Source organism: Castanea sativa, chromosome 7 (assembly GCF_040712315.1).
Source record: "Castanea sativa cultivar Marrone di Chiusa Pesio chromosome 7, ASM4071231v1".
Lineage (NCBI taxonomy): Eukaryota > Viridiplantae > Streptophyta > Magnoliopsida > Fagales > Fagaceae > Castanea > Castanea sativa.
In genome coordinates this window covers 28,518,621-28,538,047 of record NC_134019.1, presented here as the reverse complement: position 1 = coordinate 28,538,047, position 19,427 = coordinate 28,518,621, and the positions used below count along the sequence as shown (strand labels likewise).

The window sequence follows — 19,427 nt, the reverse complement described above, 5'->3', positions numbered from 1 at the left end:
TGTCTCTCTTTTTTTAATAAAAAATTATGTATGTTTCTCCCTTTATATCTAACTGATTATCTAATTGGGTTGGCCTATTGGGCCTTTCCAATTGGGCTTTAGTGTGTGGCTTGGAGTGGGACTAAAAGGGACTAATAAGACACTACCTCCAATGGGCATTGAGTTTTTCTATCAACTCTTGATAAGTCCAAAGTTACCATTAATTATATTAAATACTACTATATAAATATAATTGCACTCTAGGCCTTATTAATAAATTATATCCCAAGACTTTATTATACATGCAACTTCTTCATAAAATATTCGTAGTAATACAAAGTCATGAATGTAGACTGCCACTTTGAAGATTACTACATCTTAATCCTTGAGTACCCAGTTTAATCCTTTAAGTTATTCATCATATATTTATGAAATTCAATTTCATAAATATATAATTTAGTAACTCCTTACTAAAGTGGTTAGGCCTAACACTCTGAATAACTAAACTCATTAAATTTCTCTTAATGGAATATTTTATATTTCTGTAAAAAGATTATGAATTCCATCTTGAGAATATATGTTCCATCAACACTAAATATGACTTCCCAATATAGTAAAGTTTTGATCGTGACTTTAGATCTTACTCCTGATATATCAAAGCAACCTACACCATATGATCGGGTCCATTATTCTCTCAGGACTAAGAATTCATGCAAATAGAAGTCGTGAGATTTATTATTCATTTGACAGCTATTAGGAGAATAATAAATCTGGTCCAATTTAATATGTCTTAACTCTTAAAACATATCAACAGACCAACTAGAAGTCTCCACTTCCATGATCAAGATAAATCATCTTAGTTGATACGTTATAGTCTTCGCAAATGAAATGCCCAATTTCATCATCGACTACGAACTATAATTTTGAGTTTATAAAGAATTTGTGATTTATATCTTCTGTGACTTTTCACATAGATCACATACTATGCATCTTATGGACTATATGATAATGTCCAAATATTCATGTTACCATTATTTTAGATAATAATAAAATAACTTTATCAATCATAACATTAAGTCATACATTGCATCATACAATAGGATTTAAGGGAATACATCCTAACAACTAATTCCTCAAGCATTAAATCACATATTGAGTATTATGCATATGGTCATTAAGATAATTTATTATAAAATATTTTAAAATAAATTTATAACGTACTCGTGCATCGCACGGGAATATCGGCTAGTAATAACTAATAGTCGAAACATTTGACTTTTTGTTGACCACACTTCATTGCGCCACGTGGCTATATAAATTTATGCCACATTTACATTTTTAAAAAAAAAAAATGGAAAAATTGCGCCTTTTCGCTAAAGCCATTAAAGTAACCGTGTACATCGTTTGGTTTTTGGGTAAATAACGTTGCTTTTCCCTTACTACTTACTAGCCTTTAAGCACGCATTCATGCGCATGCCCAGAGGTTCTTTTATTTTTTTTTGTAAAATTTAATAATTTGTATTAATTATAATTTTAATATTTGGTACAAACGCATAATACTCATAACACCCCTTAGTTTTTTTATGATTGAAAAATGTAGTAATTCCAAATTATAATTGATGCAAATTATTAAAATTTTACCCAAAAAATCGTAACTTTTTAACGTGGGTTTCTAAAATTAAAAAAAAAAAAATTTTCCCGTGGGTTTTTAAAAAAAAATCGGCTAATTAAAAAAATAAAGAAAGAGAAAAGTTTAAACGCGAAGTTTGTTTCTGAATAAGTGGGATAGTGGGAGAGTGATCCTATTTTATAGGTAATATTTTTGATAGGAGTTAAAAATGTATTTTTACTTTGTTGTCCTTTAATTATGTTTCTACTTAAATCTAAAAAAATAGGAATATTTAAAAAAAAAAAATCGGATTCAAATAGGAAAAATTTCTTAAATAATTTATATAAATAAATACCATCCCTTAATGAGTCTGGAAGAGCCTTCACAAGGAGTTTCATTTTGCAAACCACGCACCTGGGTCTTTCAAGAAATCACTGACAATCCCAAGGCCAATTGACTAATCTAACAACAGACACAACGTTTTGTCCACTGGGCAGTTACAAATTTTGCCCATTACTGCATATTCCTTTCTTCTCCCAGTCTCTGTATTTTTTATCCCCCTCTCCGTCACTCCATACATTATTTCTTGCAACACAATTTTTCCCTATTTGCAAGCAAAGCCTCAAAGCAAAACATTCATAAGGCATTTTGAGAAGAAATAGAGAGCCGAAGAGAGAAGTCTGAGGGCTGCCAACATTGTCAAGCCAACACCCACCTTCAGTTGGCATCCCACCACCGTAATACTGCCGTCACCACATCGGTAAATGTATTATCTTATGCACAAAAAATTTGATATGGACTGCTTAGTTTTGATTAAGGCATCATCTAGCCTAGATTTGGTTTTGATTAAGGTTTAAAATTTGGAATTGGTTTGAGGGAGTTAGAAAGATGAGAAAAACAATCGTATGATTGGAGGACTCTAAAAAATGTTGCATGTCATGTGTTTGAGGAAATTTCTCTTAGACAGGTGGTACATAATCCTTTGATTCAATCTTTTCTTTTTTTTCCTATCTTGATATAAATGAAAACCATGAATATTGGCACACCTTTGGGGTTTGTAAGTTGGAAAATAGGATTACAAACCATGTGCATGTTACAGTAGTTTTTATCAGCCCCTAAAAAGAAGAGACAGATTGTTCTTATTCTTGATTTAATTCGTGTAAACTACATGTCTAGCCTACTGTTTTTGCTGCAGAATGCAATTTTGGGTGTTGGTCCATTTCTTGAAGACAATGCATGAGGTTGTCTTGATCTAACTCATTGTAAAGGTCAGAACCTTAAGTTCATGAATTACACTTCATAAGTTGCCAAAAACAAAATCTATTTTTAACATTGTCCTAGAACTAACTCATTCATGGTTGATTATAATTTAAAATGCAGTGTCCTTCATGTTGATGATCCATTATCAATCACATGACCATATAAAAATGGCTGTGGAACTTGACGAATTGATAATGAATGTGTCTTTCTAATTATTTTTACGATAAGCTTTTGATACCATTTTTAGATATTTGGTTGTCTAATGATTGGACTAATCATTATAGTAATAGTTGGTACATGTTAACAATTAACTTATTAGCTTTCTATAACATATGAGAGAGTTGGTAATGGTATTATTAGAAGGGAAAAAAATTTAAAAGGTAGAACATATAAAGTATGATTGACAGATTTGCTTGAAAACATTAATTCTTTGTAGTTGTAGTTCTTTTATTGACAAGCTTTGGTTTCAAATTAAAATTTCAGTTTTGAATAGATTAAGGCAAAGAGGAAGAAGTCGTTTTTAATAGTAGGTCATTTACCATGAATTCTAGACAATTGTTAAAAACATATACCTTTCTAAATTAGAAAAACCTGGAACTTACATTCAACAAAAAAGAAATTTCAAAACTTCTCAAATTTTATTTTCATTGGGGTGAATAAGGTGAATTAGATTTGGTTACATGTATTTGGAAGTATACTAAATATATGCTAGATGATTTAAATTCTTATATCATTTTCATTCATTCTTGCATAACATTTTTTTCATATTTATTTATTGTTGACTTTAGGGGTCCAAAATTGAGGTAGATTTCATGTATAGGTTTTAGTTTTGATATAAGGCTCACAAGGTATGTTTACTGCATACAGAGGTTTTTGAGTTTTCAATTCATTGCATGACATGAGAAAATCAGATCTGTATTCTAGATTAGGCAGTGAAGACCCTTTCCACATTTGATGTTAAAAAGATTGCATCTTAATTTATTGAAAGCCATGATGTTTTTGTTCATGTGCACAAATATTAAATTTACCATGTCATAACAATATGATAGTGTTAGCTTCTTTGCCTTTTATGTTTCTGCTTAATGAATTCAATAGCTTGAGAAGTGAAAGTTTCTTCATATGACATATGTCCTAATGGTTCCAGTTCATCAAACAGTTCTCGGCTTTCTCAAAAGTGGGTTTGTATTTTTAGTTTTGTGGTTTTTGTCATTTTTTTTAATACAACATTTTTTATTTAGTGTTTTTATTATTGCATGGGTTTGAACATGAGAATAAGATTATTGTAATTGCATATTATTTAAATATGTATCATAATATAATATATCTTTTGCAAGATAGTGAGTGATTTCGTTTTGTTCATCAAGATTTGATTTTTTTTTTTTGGTACATGTTTAATAGTATCGAAAGGCTCAAAGTTTTAATATTTTAGTAAAACAATTGTATACGTCAAGCCATTAGAGCAACTGATTAGTACCAAACTATTCGTAGTTTGTTCCTGTGTTCCATGAAGCTAAAGAATGATATTACTGTTAACCAAAGTGAGAATTTGTTTGCATTGATTGCATTGATTGAAAATGTCTGGAATTTTTAGCATAAAATTTCTGGAACACACTATAATTTCAATCTCTGTCTCTCTTCTTCTAATTTTTAGATTCTCCTTCTCGGCCTCAATATTAGACCGTTCTTTTTCGATAATTGGGTGAGATTACTTGCAAATCTAAATTAGGTTTATAAGTTTTCCTATTCTTTTTCCTTCTTAAAAATTCTATTCCTTCCAGTTAATTTTTGGGGCAATTTTATATTTGACTTTATAGACTAAAGAGTTTATCATCAAGTTTTAAGCCTAATTTTGTGACAATTTTTGAAGCAGGTCTTTAGAAAATAGTGGACAAAATGTTCTACTTGAGAAGGTAGCTGTGGTGTGCAATGGCATGGAAGGAACATATATTCCAAAATATGAAAGCCTTGAACTCATTTCTAAATATTACATGCATGTTGACATATTTTTCTTTGATATTCTTGTAGGACCTTTATGCACTCCTTTTTCACCACCACATTCATTTTCTTCTTATGCACTCCTCACAGCAACTTTCTGTTTGTTTTGTTGAAGGATTCATTAAGATGCTTATTTATTATTTTATTTTTCCCCCATCTTAGAGTTATGTGCAAGTGCAGTTCATGTGGGTCAAAGAAGTATACACCTAGAAGATCAAGTTCTACCTGAATTGTTATTAGGATTTAGGAATTTTCAGTTTCTGGGTTTTGTTCCTTTTTTATTTTTCAATTAGGTGGCACTCTCCATGTCTATGTAAAGAGGTCAGTTTTTTCTTTTTAGCCTTTGTGTTTTTTTTATTTTTTTTAATTTTTTTTTATTTACTGGGATTTGTTAGTTTTGAAAGGATAATTGTAATGTTTTGTTTGATGGGGTTGCAAAAATATTTTAATGCTCCTATAAGGCTTGCATTTTTTTTCTTCAGAAAGAAGTTTATGACTGCATGTGTAGTTCTTTTCCAGTTGCAGTTACATTGAGGTTTATTCAATCTGTTCTCTTCTATTAATGTTTCCTGAATGTGGGTTGAAAATTGGATTCTTATTGTTTTGCTTACAGGGATTTGGCATTTTATTATTTGGGTTATTTGGAACTGTGGATTCTCTGTATCTATGTAAAACTCTTAATACGTTATACAAATCCTACTACTAGAATAATTTAGAAACTGCAAGACTACAATAGCTAGGTATTTACCCGTCTTCTCCTTTATTTTGTACGGTTTCTTGCATATTTATTGTTAATATGTTTCCATAAAGAATCTGAAATTGGAATCTGATTGCATATTTATTGGTTTTGATATAGGAATTTTATTTTTTAAGTTGAGGCTGTTTTTCTTTTCATTTGCGGTTGAGATTTTCTACTTCACTCTCCTTTAGAATTTTGGCTTAACAATTGAAGTTTTTCATTGAATTTGATTCTTCTGCTTCACTCCATCATAGAATTTTGATTACCCTATTGAAGTTGTTAAGCAAATTTTGGCTGGTACAAATCTGCATGGATTTAGTTTGAAAATTTTAAAGTTGAGATCATCAATGTTTACTTCTTTACGATGTTTTGTATTTTCTGAATTTTTGAATTTTCTTTTCAGGTTCCTTCTCAGGTGATTTTTCTAAATTAAATTCTAAATTTCCAATAAATCTCTACCAATTCTGACTTTCTAATGATATCTTTCAATTTACCACCTAAGCAAGAGTGAATGGGCGAGTTGTTGTCCTTTTTATACATCAATCTGTTTAGTCCCAAAGTTCTCCATATGGAAAACTGTTGTTTAGAGGGAGTTCAAAATATAGAGAACCAATCATGAGAGCAGTGCTACATTGGCTGCAAGTTAGGAATGCTATGTGATATACTGGACTAAACAGAATTGAACTACTAGTGTGGTTATCAAAGAACTGAGTCTCTATGGTGAGCATCACCCCTTTTGCCACGAGAGTATAATCAGATGCATATGTGTGTCTGCATGCGTGTGCACCTGTGTGTGGCAGGGGCATGCTGTAAAACTGGCCAGTCTCAGTCCCTGGCAAAACTCATTTCTATTGTGTATGATACTTTGTTTGGGTTGCCACTGTTTAGATACCATAAATATGTAAATGATGGTTCTACTAAATGACCATCCCGTGCTCAAATCCTAATAGAGCACAAAATTCATGCACGTTTGATATTTTAACAATAACTGGCTAGCCCTCACAAACCATGATAGTCCTTATTGACTGACAGTGGCAGTTCTGTATCTCTTCTCTTGAGCATCTTACACATGTTTTATGGAGACATATTGTGAACTTCAAGCTTAATAAGTCTCTCTCTCTCTCTCTCTCTCTCTCTCTCTCTCTGTTAGATGAATAGATTTCATCACACAACAAATACGTAAAAAACCTACTAAACAGTACTAAGTTCAATTTTTTCCCTCAAAAAAAATTAACTTTTTTCCTTTCGTATTAACTGAGATGTTGCTACTTGATTGTTTCTAATATCATTCTTATCTATTTTATTTTTCTTAGATGAATAAATTTCATTACACAACATATACCTAATGATACTAACAAGACTTTTTCAAAAAAAAAAAAGAAGAGAGTAAAGAACTAACCATTGAAAATAGCAGATGAATACCTGGCTATTGCATTATCTGAAAAAAAAAAAAAAGAAAAAAAAAAAAGACTGTTCAGTGCATTGTGCAACTCCTAGGCCTAGCATTCTTTTAGAACTCAGACCATATGAAGAAGTTGCTTACTTAATATTTGAAAACTCATTTAAGTAGGTTGGCAATTATCGTTTCTGCAAGGCTAACAGTAAGTTAAGATTGATGGTGTTCTTGGAAGTTCAGAAAAGAAATCTAATTCTTTACTAAAATAAAGTTTCATTAATTTTTAAAACCAAAATAAAAACTCAGGCATTCAAGTGATAATAGCATTTTTGGGGTACCTTATATTAGATTAAACCCCACACTTCCCTCCCTCATTATCTACCTACCTCAAAAAGAAAAAGAAAAAGAAGCAAATGAGCTTAAATATTTTTGTGGTTAGTCTATTATTTAGTTTGTATATACATGTGAGTGCGTGTGTGTGTATATTTATGTACTTATGTGTATGAATCTTAGTGCTTGAGAAAACAAAAAAGTTTAGGAATTTTCATCTTGGGTAGAGTATCAATTGAAGTTTTTGATTAAGATGATGAGCAATTGAAGTGGAAAGTGAATGTTCCAAATGGATGTACCAAAACATCTGAGGAGAATCCATCAAGAAAAATATCTCAACATATTGCAATGTACTATACGTGAATTAAGATGTTAGAATGCTTCAATTTGTCTCATTAGCAAAAGGTGTGATTCACTTTGGAAATTTGATTTTATGATTTTAATTATTTGTTTTATGAGTTACTACACAAGGTGAAACTTACTATCAACTTGTGTCTTATAATCTATAGACATTTCATAATTTCAATTTATAAAAATTTTGCACAATTGTTATCAGCCAACTTTGTAATGGTTTCAAAAATAAAATAAATAAAAAACACTTTATATCAACTAAAACTACATTATACGTACAAATGCTTTGGGTATGAACCTTTTTATGGTGGCATTTAGGATGGGTTTGGATTGGGTTGAAACGCAGTGCGTCTGCGTTTCAGCACTTTTTTTTTTGCTGGATGCGCACCTATCACTGTTCATTGGCCATGAACAGTGATTTTCACACATTAAAAAATTATTTTGCTACAGAATTTTTCAGTTTTTAGCTGTATCCAAACAGACTTTTATTGTTGCTAAGAACATGTTCTACTTGAACTTACAAGTTTCATATCAAAAGCAACTCAAAGAGATAAACACATGCATCGCACGGGTTAATGACTAATAATAACTAATAGTCGAAATGTTTGACTTTTTGTTAACCACGCCTCATTACGCCATGTGGCTACATAAATTGAAATGTTTGACTTTTTGTTGACTGCGTTTTATTGCGCCATGTGACTACATAAATTAATGTCACGTATACATTTAAAAATATTGAATAGTTGTGACTTTTCATTTTTCAATAGGCACATTTTCATTCAATAGACACATTTTCGGTAAATATGTACCTTTTTGGTCAATAAACACCTATTTGTATATTCAACACCAAAACATTGTGTCTTTTCATTTGGTGGAATAAAAGAAACGTTTCAGTGATATTTTCACAAAATTTTGTCTCTTCGGTTGTGTGGTAGTTACCAATTAACAAACAAACACCTCTCTCTCTCTCTCTCTCTCTCTCTCTCTCATTATTATCTAGTTTTAAGACCCGACTCCAAGTTTCTAAAAAAACCTAAAGAAACATATGGTGAATTAAGCGTCAATTGCCTCCTTCCTTCTTTCTCACTCCAATCTCTATCTCCAATGAAGATCCAGAAAATCCAATTGCTTTGGTCCAATGAAACTGCCAAACTTATAATAATGCTCTTTTTCTCTTTATCTTTTCTATGAATTTAAGTTTTTAATTTTTAATTTTTTAATTTTTTTTTTGTTTGTTTTTTTAACACAAAGTCTCACTTTGTTAATTCTCACGCGCTTGTGTGCATAAAGTGCTCAATGATCAGATCTACTATTATCTTCTTTTGCCGCAACACAATTTTCTCCTTATAACTTCTTTTTCTTCGAGATTTTTTTTGATGGTGGCTCATGCTTCACAATTCACATATTCCACTTATGTATTGGACTCCTCTCCTTCTTTGGTCAATGCATCAAGGTTAGGGTTTTTGATTTGTTCAATAAAAATATTAGTTTTGTTGCTTTTTCTTATAAGTTTGTCAATTGTTTGTTTTGTTTATTTAATTGCTAGGCCTGAATCTTTTAATTAAATCTTCAATTTTTTTTAACCTTTTAAAATTTTTAATATTTTGAATTTTAACATTTAAAAGATAACTCATATTCCTCTAATATTTCTATGTTGTGTAGACATATTTTTTTTGTTGATTCTTCTTTTTCTTTTTCTTTTTTCTTTTTTTCTTTTTGCCTTTCAAAATTTAACATTTTTTGTTCAATTTTTGCAATATCTGAAACTGTCTGGTAGATTTCAAAATTCAACAACTATAGACATAGATTTTTTTTTTAAAGGCTAACTCATCATTTTATTATATTTTTCCATTGTGTAGTCACATAATTTTTGTTTTGTTTCAATATATTCTAGGCTCAAAATCTTCTAATTGTTTGATTTACATATAAATTTTTCAGTTCATTTTGCATTACGTTTAATTGTCTGGCCAATTTCAATAATAAAAAAGCTATAATCATGGATTATTCTTTTGAGAGTAACCCTTCTTTCTATTGCATTTTTCTACTGCATATATATATATATATATATATATATATATATATATATATATATATATATATATATATATATTGTTTTATTTCAATACTTTTGAAGCTTTGAATCTTCTGATTTTTTTATAAAATTTTTGGCATTTTGAAAGTTTTAACATCTTAACTTTTGGGTTTATTTTTTCCATTATCTGAAATTGTCTAGAAGATTTCAATGAATATCCATGGATTATTCTTTTTCAATACTTTTGAAGCTTTGAATCTTCTGATTTTTTTTTTTAATTTTTAATTTTTTTTTTGGCATTTTGAAAGTTTTAACATCTTAACTTTTGAGTTAATTTTTTCCATTATCTGAAATTGTCAAGAAGATTTCAATGAATATCCATGGATTATTCATTTTGAGGGTAACCCATCTTTATCTTATATTTCTATTCCTAGCTTCTTCTTTTTTTTTTTTAAATATTTTTTTTCTTTAATTGTCCGTGTTTTTATGTATCTTTTGTTTTTCTTATTTTTATTTTCATAGCATACGTACATGTTGTGTATGTTCTTTGATTCTTTCTTTAATGGTTTGTGTGTGAGCATGTGTCATCGTGTCTTGGTACTTATGCAAAATCTATAAAGACTAAAGATGCTTCTTTTTTTTATAATGAATCCTGTGTTTTTCATGACTTTAGTGACTAGTATTCTTAGATGATCAAAATGGTTTTCCTTGACGTGGATTATGTTCATATTGGTTTTAAAGTTTATTTCTTGGCTGATATTATAGATTGTAATATATTTATTCATCAAACTGTTTAGTTGAGTTTGTTTTCAAAGTTGTTTTCAGTGTTGGACATTTTCTTGAAGCATGTTGGTATCCTATATTTAAATACTATTAAGTTGATATAACAACAGCAACAACAACAACAATAATAATATAGTTTAATAAATGTCTAAAACGTATAACTATTAACAAATGTTTTAGCTATATGATTTTATTTTACAAATTCAATTTTGGTGTTGTCGTAAAATAAACCAAGATTAAATTACATATTGTACTCAATACATTTTCTGTGTATCACACGGGTTAGCGATTAGTATTTTTAATAATAATCTCTAGCTGCAACCTTTCCTCCTCATCCATTACTTTCAGCACCCCTTCTCTCTGTCATAATAAGCTAAACACATGGCCGGTATAATTTCAGTAGCTCCCTTCCAATGAGTATGGATGGTATTCTCATTGTTCCTCTTCACCAAAATCCCACTTCTCTTTTATTTTATTTTTATTTTTTTGAATTGAAGGTCTCTACGTGGATTGTGTGATAATTCTGCTTTACTTCATCAATATTAATACTCGTATCCAATTTTAATACTGCCCAAGAAAGAATTGCTTTCTCAGTTGGGCTACCAGAAATCTCTAGAACTGATATAGGAAGTGGTTTGTAAACTGTACCAGTTATGTTTAAGCTAACTGCTTCTTGTATTAGTTTGAGAATATTACCTGCCAAACCCGCAGAAGTGTCATCTTTCCTGCTTCCTTTCCAAGCCAAAACTCTATAACTGAGCACATTGTCTCGCAAGAAGATAGTTTTCTAACCATGGCATGGTCAGCCGCATCATGCTTTTCATTGAATAAACCAGAGTTAAGAGTGACAACCAAAGGCAAGCTTTCTTGAATAATGGCAGCAGCAGTCACAATGTTCAATACTAAATTCATCACGTAATCAAACTTTGTGTTACTACCTTTGAATCCCTTGTTTCCCTTGTCATCTTTGGTGCTCCCTGTGAAGTACCGAATCAACATAACAACATTAACAAGCATAATCACCACCACGCCAACCATGCCAATATAAGAAGTTAGCTTGTTGACGCGTGCTTGCAATGGCGTCTCCTCATTCAAGTCACGGTTTATTGAACTCATCATCTCGCCCCATCCAGTGTTCATGCCTACAGAAGTGACAAGCATGAAACCAAAGCCATCTGTGACCCTTGTGCCTGATAACATAAAGGGATACCCTTCAGTGATCGCAATGTGGTCACTTTCACCAATCATGCTAGACTCATCCACCTTCAAAGAATGTCCTTCCAAGAATAACCCATCTGAGGAAATCTGATCACCAATCTTCAAGAACACTATATCACCCACAACAACATTAAATATTGATATAGGTTAACGCCTCCCATCTCTCAAAACTTCCACTCTTATATCACTGCTCTTTGTTGAGAGCTTCTGAAATTGCCTTCATAGCTTAAAGTCAATCACTTCTGACACAAAAACGACCAAGAAGACAAAGGCAATGATACTCCCACCGTCATACCACCCATCTTTCCAGCCATGGTGCTTGATACCAAAGCCAAGAGAGAGTACAGCGCAGCCAATATTATTAAAATAGTTGTATCTTTTAATTAATTCAGCAAACAAAAATCTTAAAAATATTTTTGGTGGTGGTTTTTTGTAAGTATTTGTTTGCACCAAAAACATGCTGTCTGTGAATAAGATCAGCCTCACAACCATTGATACCATTTTTGACATCGGTTTCAAGAATTAAAGCAAGTTCTTGAACCCCTCCAAACTCACACAAAGATTCAAAGTTTTTATCCCTTACCATGTCAGGAAGCTTTGTTGGATCAACAATAAGCAATGTAACGGCATTGTTGTCAAGTGGGTAGTCCTCGTTGATAAGCTGCACGTCAGTGGCAACGAAGGAAAGGGTGCACAAGAGGGAGCCATCCTTGTCGAGGACTTTCTTTGACAAAGTGAAAGGGAGCCTGATGAAAGATACGGCGGCTGTGAAAGCCATCCTCCATCTTCGTTTGTGGCTCTTGGAGACTGAGCACCTGACTTCTTGTGTTTCATCACATATCTCTCTAGGCTTTCGAAACCTCAACGTAGACATGGCAATGGAGCCTAGTAGAGAGATAAGAGAGTGTCTGTGAACACGAAGACTAAAAAAAGCACAAAGAGAATTTGCTTATTTGTTTATTTTGTGAAAACACAGAGTTTAGGGTTGTTGCAAAGAGAGGCAGAGTAATGATAAGAGAAAATGGAGAGTATAATAAGCAATACTCGTAACAATTTCATTTGTATATATATATATAGTCTGCAGCTTCTTGTTGAAATCGGTAGATAGTGGGAACGGGATGTGAGCTTCTTTTTTATACATGTAACAGACCTATGTTACTCTTTTTTCTTAGAGACAATTTCCTTAAAAATTGGAATAATATGTAATGATAGCAATACTCATATTATTCAATATTTTCACCTTTTATTTATTTATTTATTTTAATGGTTCTACATCTACTACTTATTTTGTGCATAACTCAATTAACGAGGAATTGGAGGAGAAAAAGAAAAAGGGAGATAAGAAAGGCTCACCTCAAAATATTTAATATTTAAAAATGTTGATTCTTGAATACTTTCAATTTTTATAAGAAAATAATAAGGGTAAACTACGTATTTAGTTTCTATCCTTTACACAATATTTCAATTTGATTATCAACCTTTCAATTGTATTAATTTGGTCCCTAATATTTCAGTGTCGTGTCAATTTAGTCTTTGCTATTATCTTTTAGATGGAAATTGATGATATTACAAACGGCTAAAATAAAAAATTAATTTATTGTCACACCATATTTCAATTTGATTATCAATCTTTCAACTGTATCAATTTGGTCCTTAATCTTTCAGTGTTATGTCAATTTAGTCTCTGCTATTTTCTTTTAGATGAAAATTAATGATATTACAAACGGCCAAAATAAAAAATTAGTTTATTGTCACATCAACAAAAACTAATTTTTTATTTTGGCTATTAGTAACGTTAATAATTTTCATCCTAAAAATAATAACAGGGACTAAATTGATATGGTATTGAAAGGTTAGGGACCAAATTAACACAATTGAAATGTTAGAGACCAAACTGAAATATGGTGTAAAAGTTAGAGACCAAATACATAGTTTACTCAAATAATAATTAATAGGATCAAATTTGAGTGAACTTTAATTTTTTTTTTCCATCGGAGAATCAAGTGAACTTTTACTTATTTCTCATTAATAAATAAATAAAATGAACCTTTACTTCTACTTTTTTATTATATTTATATTTATATTTTTTTTTTAAAAGAAGAAAGTGAACCTTTGATTTTTTTTTTTATTACAAAGTGAACCTTTAATTGTATGGAGATATTGTAAGTTTGTAACACACCACATTTTTATTTTTATTTTTATTTTGCAGGTTATTTGGATTTTCCCTTATACTTAGATGTTAATGTTATACTTGGTTTTTACATTGAAACATGTATCTATTTTCGATATATGACTTTTGAGTAATTCCTTTACGTTTTTCCTTAATTTTGTGACTTGCCCACTATTTTAATATATATATTTTTGATAGAACTATTTTGGTATATATATTATAATAAGGTGAAGTCCCATTAATTTGATAGAGTATAATAATAATAATAATAATAATAATAATAATAATAATAATAATAAAAAGCCGAAGTGTTTGACTTTTTATTGACCACTCCTTATTACATCACATGGCTACACAAATTAATACCACGTTTATATTAAAAATACCGAATAATTATGCCTTTTCTTTTTACCATTTAAGTCAGTAAGTGTGTATACAACAATTATTCCTGAAATAGTGTGCCTATTCTGTGACTATATATTTATAGTCTCTCATTCGTGAAAAATAACTTTGGAGAAACTTTCCTAGGAAAAAAAAATAGCTCACATTTCTATTAGACGTAGGTGATTACTTTTTTTTTCTCTTTTTTCTTTTTCTTTTTTATTTTTTTGACAGTAGACGTAAGTAATTCCTAAAGTGGCCTTATGCTTTGAAGAAACTTCCCTGGAATTATTTTCATATATATGATTGCATGATGATGGTACAGAAGAGAAAATATACTAATGAATGTTTCAAAATGCCTTAGAAATTTTTTGGTTTTGGTAGGAAATTACCTGCGTAATGCCTCCTGTCTTCAATATGTTTCCATATTTTTCTTTGCATTTTAGACTTTTTAGTTGATTCTTTCTTTCTCATCAGGCTATATGTGTAACTATTCCTAGTTGATTCTTTCCAATCGACTCTTTCTTTCTCAACATGTTTTCTTATTTATCAATTTAAACATAGCTTATCTAACTTTTTAGTAAAAGTTTTTTGCTGAAAATTTACTTAAATATACTTTTATTTTGAAAAAAAGTGAGAAAAATGAAAAAAAAAATTGAAGTTTTAAAAACTATACATAAAATTAAGTTAATGCTAAAACAATGAAGGGAAATGTTAATGGACACTTTAAGGTGTTTGTTAAGGATGATATATTGTGGAGTCCACCTAATAAAAACATTGATATAAATTGGCAAGAGAACAAAAATTATTACTGAAGTGACAAATAGAACTCAGAAAAGTTAGCTCCATTAGCTCTACATTTTATAAAACTAGTAAAAAATCTAACATAAAGCAAAATGATTTGACATAAATTAACACTAAATTACATGGTACAATTTCTATTAATTGGCACCGGAGGCTTAAAGCTCACTATATTTGACTTGCTAGTATTTTTTGGCTTCCTTTGAAAAACTCACTAGATTTTGTATAACCCTCCAGCATGTTTCAGGATTCTTCCTAGTATGAAATATCTGAACATTGTTAAAATAAGATTTTTATGTTTATTTTTTGAAATACCATATAGTCTTGTTATTATGCGAATCTTAAGTAACCTTTTACTACTCCAGAAAGGCTTAAACGTATATTCTCTACCCCATGAGGCACATGTTATATTTTAATGTATTCATTAAAATGAAACATAATCCTAATATTTGTTTCAACATGGTAAGGTAATTTATATTTTCTGCTAACCGAATCATTTGACTTGAACTAAAGTTTGATTTCAACAATGTATGAGGGAAGTTCACATACGTTATTTTTTAAAATTTAAATCCATAAGAGGTTAATGGTATTTTAACCTTTTGTTTATTATGCTATAAAGACCTTCCATCAACTTCCTCTTCTACATCACAACATTTTTCAATGGCAAGGCAACAAGTGGGCATATCCCTAGCTAACCTCAATTTTTAATGGCTTTAGAGTGTCCCTTCTGTAATTTTAATAACTTGTAGTTTGTGCTTAATTACGCAATGAAACATTCAATAATAGTGATATTAAGATGGTTTATGTGAATAAGGTGGTCATCTCCGCCCTAAGTAGACTACATGCAATTAGAAACTAATTTTGGTTCAATTTGAATTCTAATTATACTTCCACTTAATATATATATATATATATATATATATATATATATATATATATATATATATATATATATTATCAACAATAAAAAAAAAAGAATGCCTATACCAAAAAAAGAAAAGAAAAAAAGAATGCCAATACAAAACGCTCTATTCTTCACATATAAAGTTGCTATTGGTTGATTAACATATGAGTGGTGTTTAGCTTTTAAGTTAGGTAATATCTCAATATATTTTTCAATGGCAAAGCAATAAGTGGGCATATCCCAAAAAATGTATACTTGTTAGGTAAACTAGCCGTGAACCTGGGCGTTGCGCATGATAATTATTTTTATGATGGTTTTATTAAATTTTTTTATACAATTTAAACTAATTTAATAAAGAGTAATGTATTTTGTAATTATATTTTTATTTATTATAAGAATAATCATAAATCATAAATTTAATAATTTTTGTTGTACTAAAATGAAAAAAAATACAATTTTTCTCAGAAATTCAAAAGGTAAGTTAACTAAAATATGTATTTTTTTTAATAAAATTTATTTATAACATTGTGTGAGTCATTAAAAATAATATAAAATTTGGAAATTATTCTTTTAGTTTTAAACAAACTTTCTCAAACTTATTTTTGTGCCTACAATCCAAAAAACTGAAAAAAGTAACTAAAAATAATAATAAAAATTAACTATGATTAATTCGATCAATTAGGAAAACAATTTGTTATTTATAATCTACTAAGGTTATTTTCTTTGCAGAAATTGTAATTTCGTCCACCCAAAACAGATTATCAAATAAGCAATTATTAGTAAAACCTAAGAATTAAATTTCTATATATGCATTGTTATAATAATAATAATAATAATAATAATAATAATAATAATAATAATAATAATAATAATAATAATAATAAAGTAAAATTGCGAAAGATAAAATTTGTTTCTCATCCAATAATTTTTGTTTAGCCAACATTTGCTTTTCTCTAAATAAATGGCATTATAGAGTACTTCTAATTCAATTATTAAGAGTACTTTGTCCACCACAAATGATTAAAAAATAAACAAAAATAATTAAAGTCTCATAGTTTTACATCTAAATTGAGCACTATAAAAATCATGTTATCAAATTACAATAACTACCAAATTAAATTATTCAAATCATGCTATGTAGTAGAATAATATTATATTTTTATATGCTATATTTAATTATTTAAAACGCAATAGGATAACATTTAACAATCAAAGAGAAAAAAAAAACACAACAATTAAAAAAAAAAAACTAAACTAAATCGCATTAACCTAAAGTAGATTAAAGAATATAAAAAAATTATCAACCTAAAGCGAAGATGCAAGAAAAATAAAAAATAAAAATCCACCCAAAAATTGAGAGAGAGAGAGATAACCTTTTTTTTGTAAGGGAAAACTATGCATAGAATGAAAGAAATAGTGACAAATTTATAATAAGAGGGTGTGAATAAGAAGAGACAAAAATAGAGGAAGATAAAGGGAAAGATGAAGAATTATATTAAAGTAGAGGGTAGTGGGGAGATAAGAATGTGAGGGAAGAAGAAAGGTTGGAGAAGTAGTGGAGAGATGAAAAAGTAAGGGAGTGAGAAAGGTTGGAGAAGTGTAAATATGAAATAAAAATATATTAAAAATAATTATAAAAAATGAAAAGTAAAAAGATAATGACATGGATGCTGACGTGGCTCAACGTGAGCGCAGCAGCATTAAACGCTACGCTTCAGCTTTTAGTAATATATAGATAGGATAACATTTAACAATTAAAGAGAAAAAAAAAAACACAACAATTAAATAAATAAAAAAAAACAAAACTGAATCGCATTAACCTAAAGTAGATTAAAGAATATAAAAAATTATCAACCTAAAGCGAAGATGCAAGAAAAATAAAAAATAAAAATCCACCCAAAAATTGAGTGAGAGAGAAAGAGAGAGAGAGCCTTTTTTTTTGTAAAGGAAAACTATGCATAGAATGAAAGAAATAGTGACAAATTTATAATAAGAGGGTGTGAATAAGAAGAGAAAAAATAGAGGAAGATGAAGGGAAAGATAAAGAATAATATTAAAGTAGAGGGTAGTGGGGAGATGAAAAGGTAAGGGAGGGAGAAAGGTTGGAGAAGTGTAAATATGAAATAAATAAAAATATTAAAAATAATTATAAAAAAATGGAAAGTAAAAAAATAATGACATGGACGCTGACGTGGCTCAACGTGAGCGTAGCAGCATTAAACGCTACACTTCAGCTTTTAGTAATATATAGATATAGATGAGAAGTTTCACGGCAGCTTAATTCTTAAGTTTTTGAGATAGATAAATAGAGGTGGTGGAGAGGAGAGGTGACATCTTTGAGATAGATATTGGTGGTGAAGGCCCAGGAGGGCGAGGGAGGTGGGGTTCATGGAACTTTCTTGGAATCTCCTTTAATAAATTGCCAATTGCTGATTCCATTTCATGTTGGATGGTTTTTTTTTATTTTTTAAATATTTAAGGTAAGGTCTTGGTTAATTAGAACTTTCATGAAATTTTAGATGCATTAATTTATTTCAACCTTTTCTTCCCCCCCTTTTTTTTTTTTTGCCTGTATATTTAGATTTTACACTAGCTTTTCAAATTTGGAACATTCGTTTTTATTTATTAATATAATACAATAATACAATGATGGGGATTAGTGATTTGAATCATAACTCTTTTCCTTGAGGAGGACAAGTGGTGATACTGAATTATAAAATTCTTAGCATTAAAACATTTGTCTGTCCCTGTACCTTCTTTTATCTTCCAAATTAACCCATTACATTATTTGATCTAACCAAAAATTCAGAATGTTCCTTAAGATAAATTACAATTTTTTCTAAAAAAAGAAGAAGATAAATTACAATCTTCATGATAATAAAGCATCCATTAAGGAAAAATAATACTAACAATTGTGATATAGAGGAAGTCTTGCAAAATTCTACCCAAGGTTATCGATACCGTACCGGTACCGGCCAGTGCACCGGTACCGGTACACTTTTATTTTGTACCGGAAAAAATACCAGCCGTACTGGCCATACCGGCCAATTTCGGGCAATACCGGGCGTACCGGCCAGTACAGAAAAAAGCTTCTTTTTTTTTTTTTTCTTTTTTTTAGTTTTGTAATTTTTGAATTTTCGTAAGGGCATAATGGTAACTTATTTACATTAACTTATTAGTATTATTTGTTTTCTTAGTATGCAATGAACAACTAAGCCTTCTATTTTTTATATTGTGTATTTTTTTCCTTTTAATTGATACTAAAGTCTAAAACTATGAATAATTTTTTCTGAATTGAGGTAATGTTTTATGATAAACTTTTATATTTACTATAATATAAGTGAAATATTATATGCTTATAAACATGGTTCTAGAGATTTTGGTGTGTGTGTGTGTGTGTGTGTATATATATATAAATAAAATAGCGGTAAACCCGAACCGGTACACCGGTATTGACTGGTATTCGAAATATATCGTAC

At 29.7% G+C, this 19,427-nt stretch overlaps 1 long non-coding RNA gene and 1 pseudogene across 3 annotated transcripts; one reads left to right on the top strand and one right to left on the bottom strand.

The window, feature by feature from the left end:
• Positions 1 to 12,579, bottom strand: part of LOC142642569 (putative calcium-transporting ATPase 13, plasma membrane-type) — a 37,221-nt pseudogene extending 24,642 nt beyond the window's left edge.
• Positions 1,967 to 5,388, top strand: LOC142642570 (uncharacterized). 3 transcript variants are annotated; one of them, XR_012845681.1, is made up of 4 exons: positions 1,967 to 2,348; positions 2,784 to 2,856; positions 4,500 to 4,547; positions 4,719 to 5,388. It is a non-coding gene; the product is annotated as an uncharacterized LOC142642570 (long non-coding RNA). The 3 variants fall into 3 exon arrangements; XR_012845680.1 differs by having other exon boundaries at positions 4,500 to 5,388; XR_012845682.1 differs by lacking the exon at positions 4,500 to 4,547 and having other exon boundaries at positions 1,967 to 2,856.
• Positions 12,580 to 19,427: the final 6,848 nt, after the last annotated feature.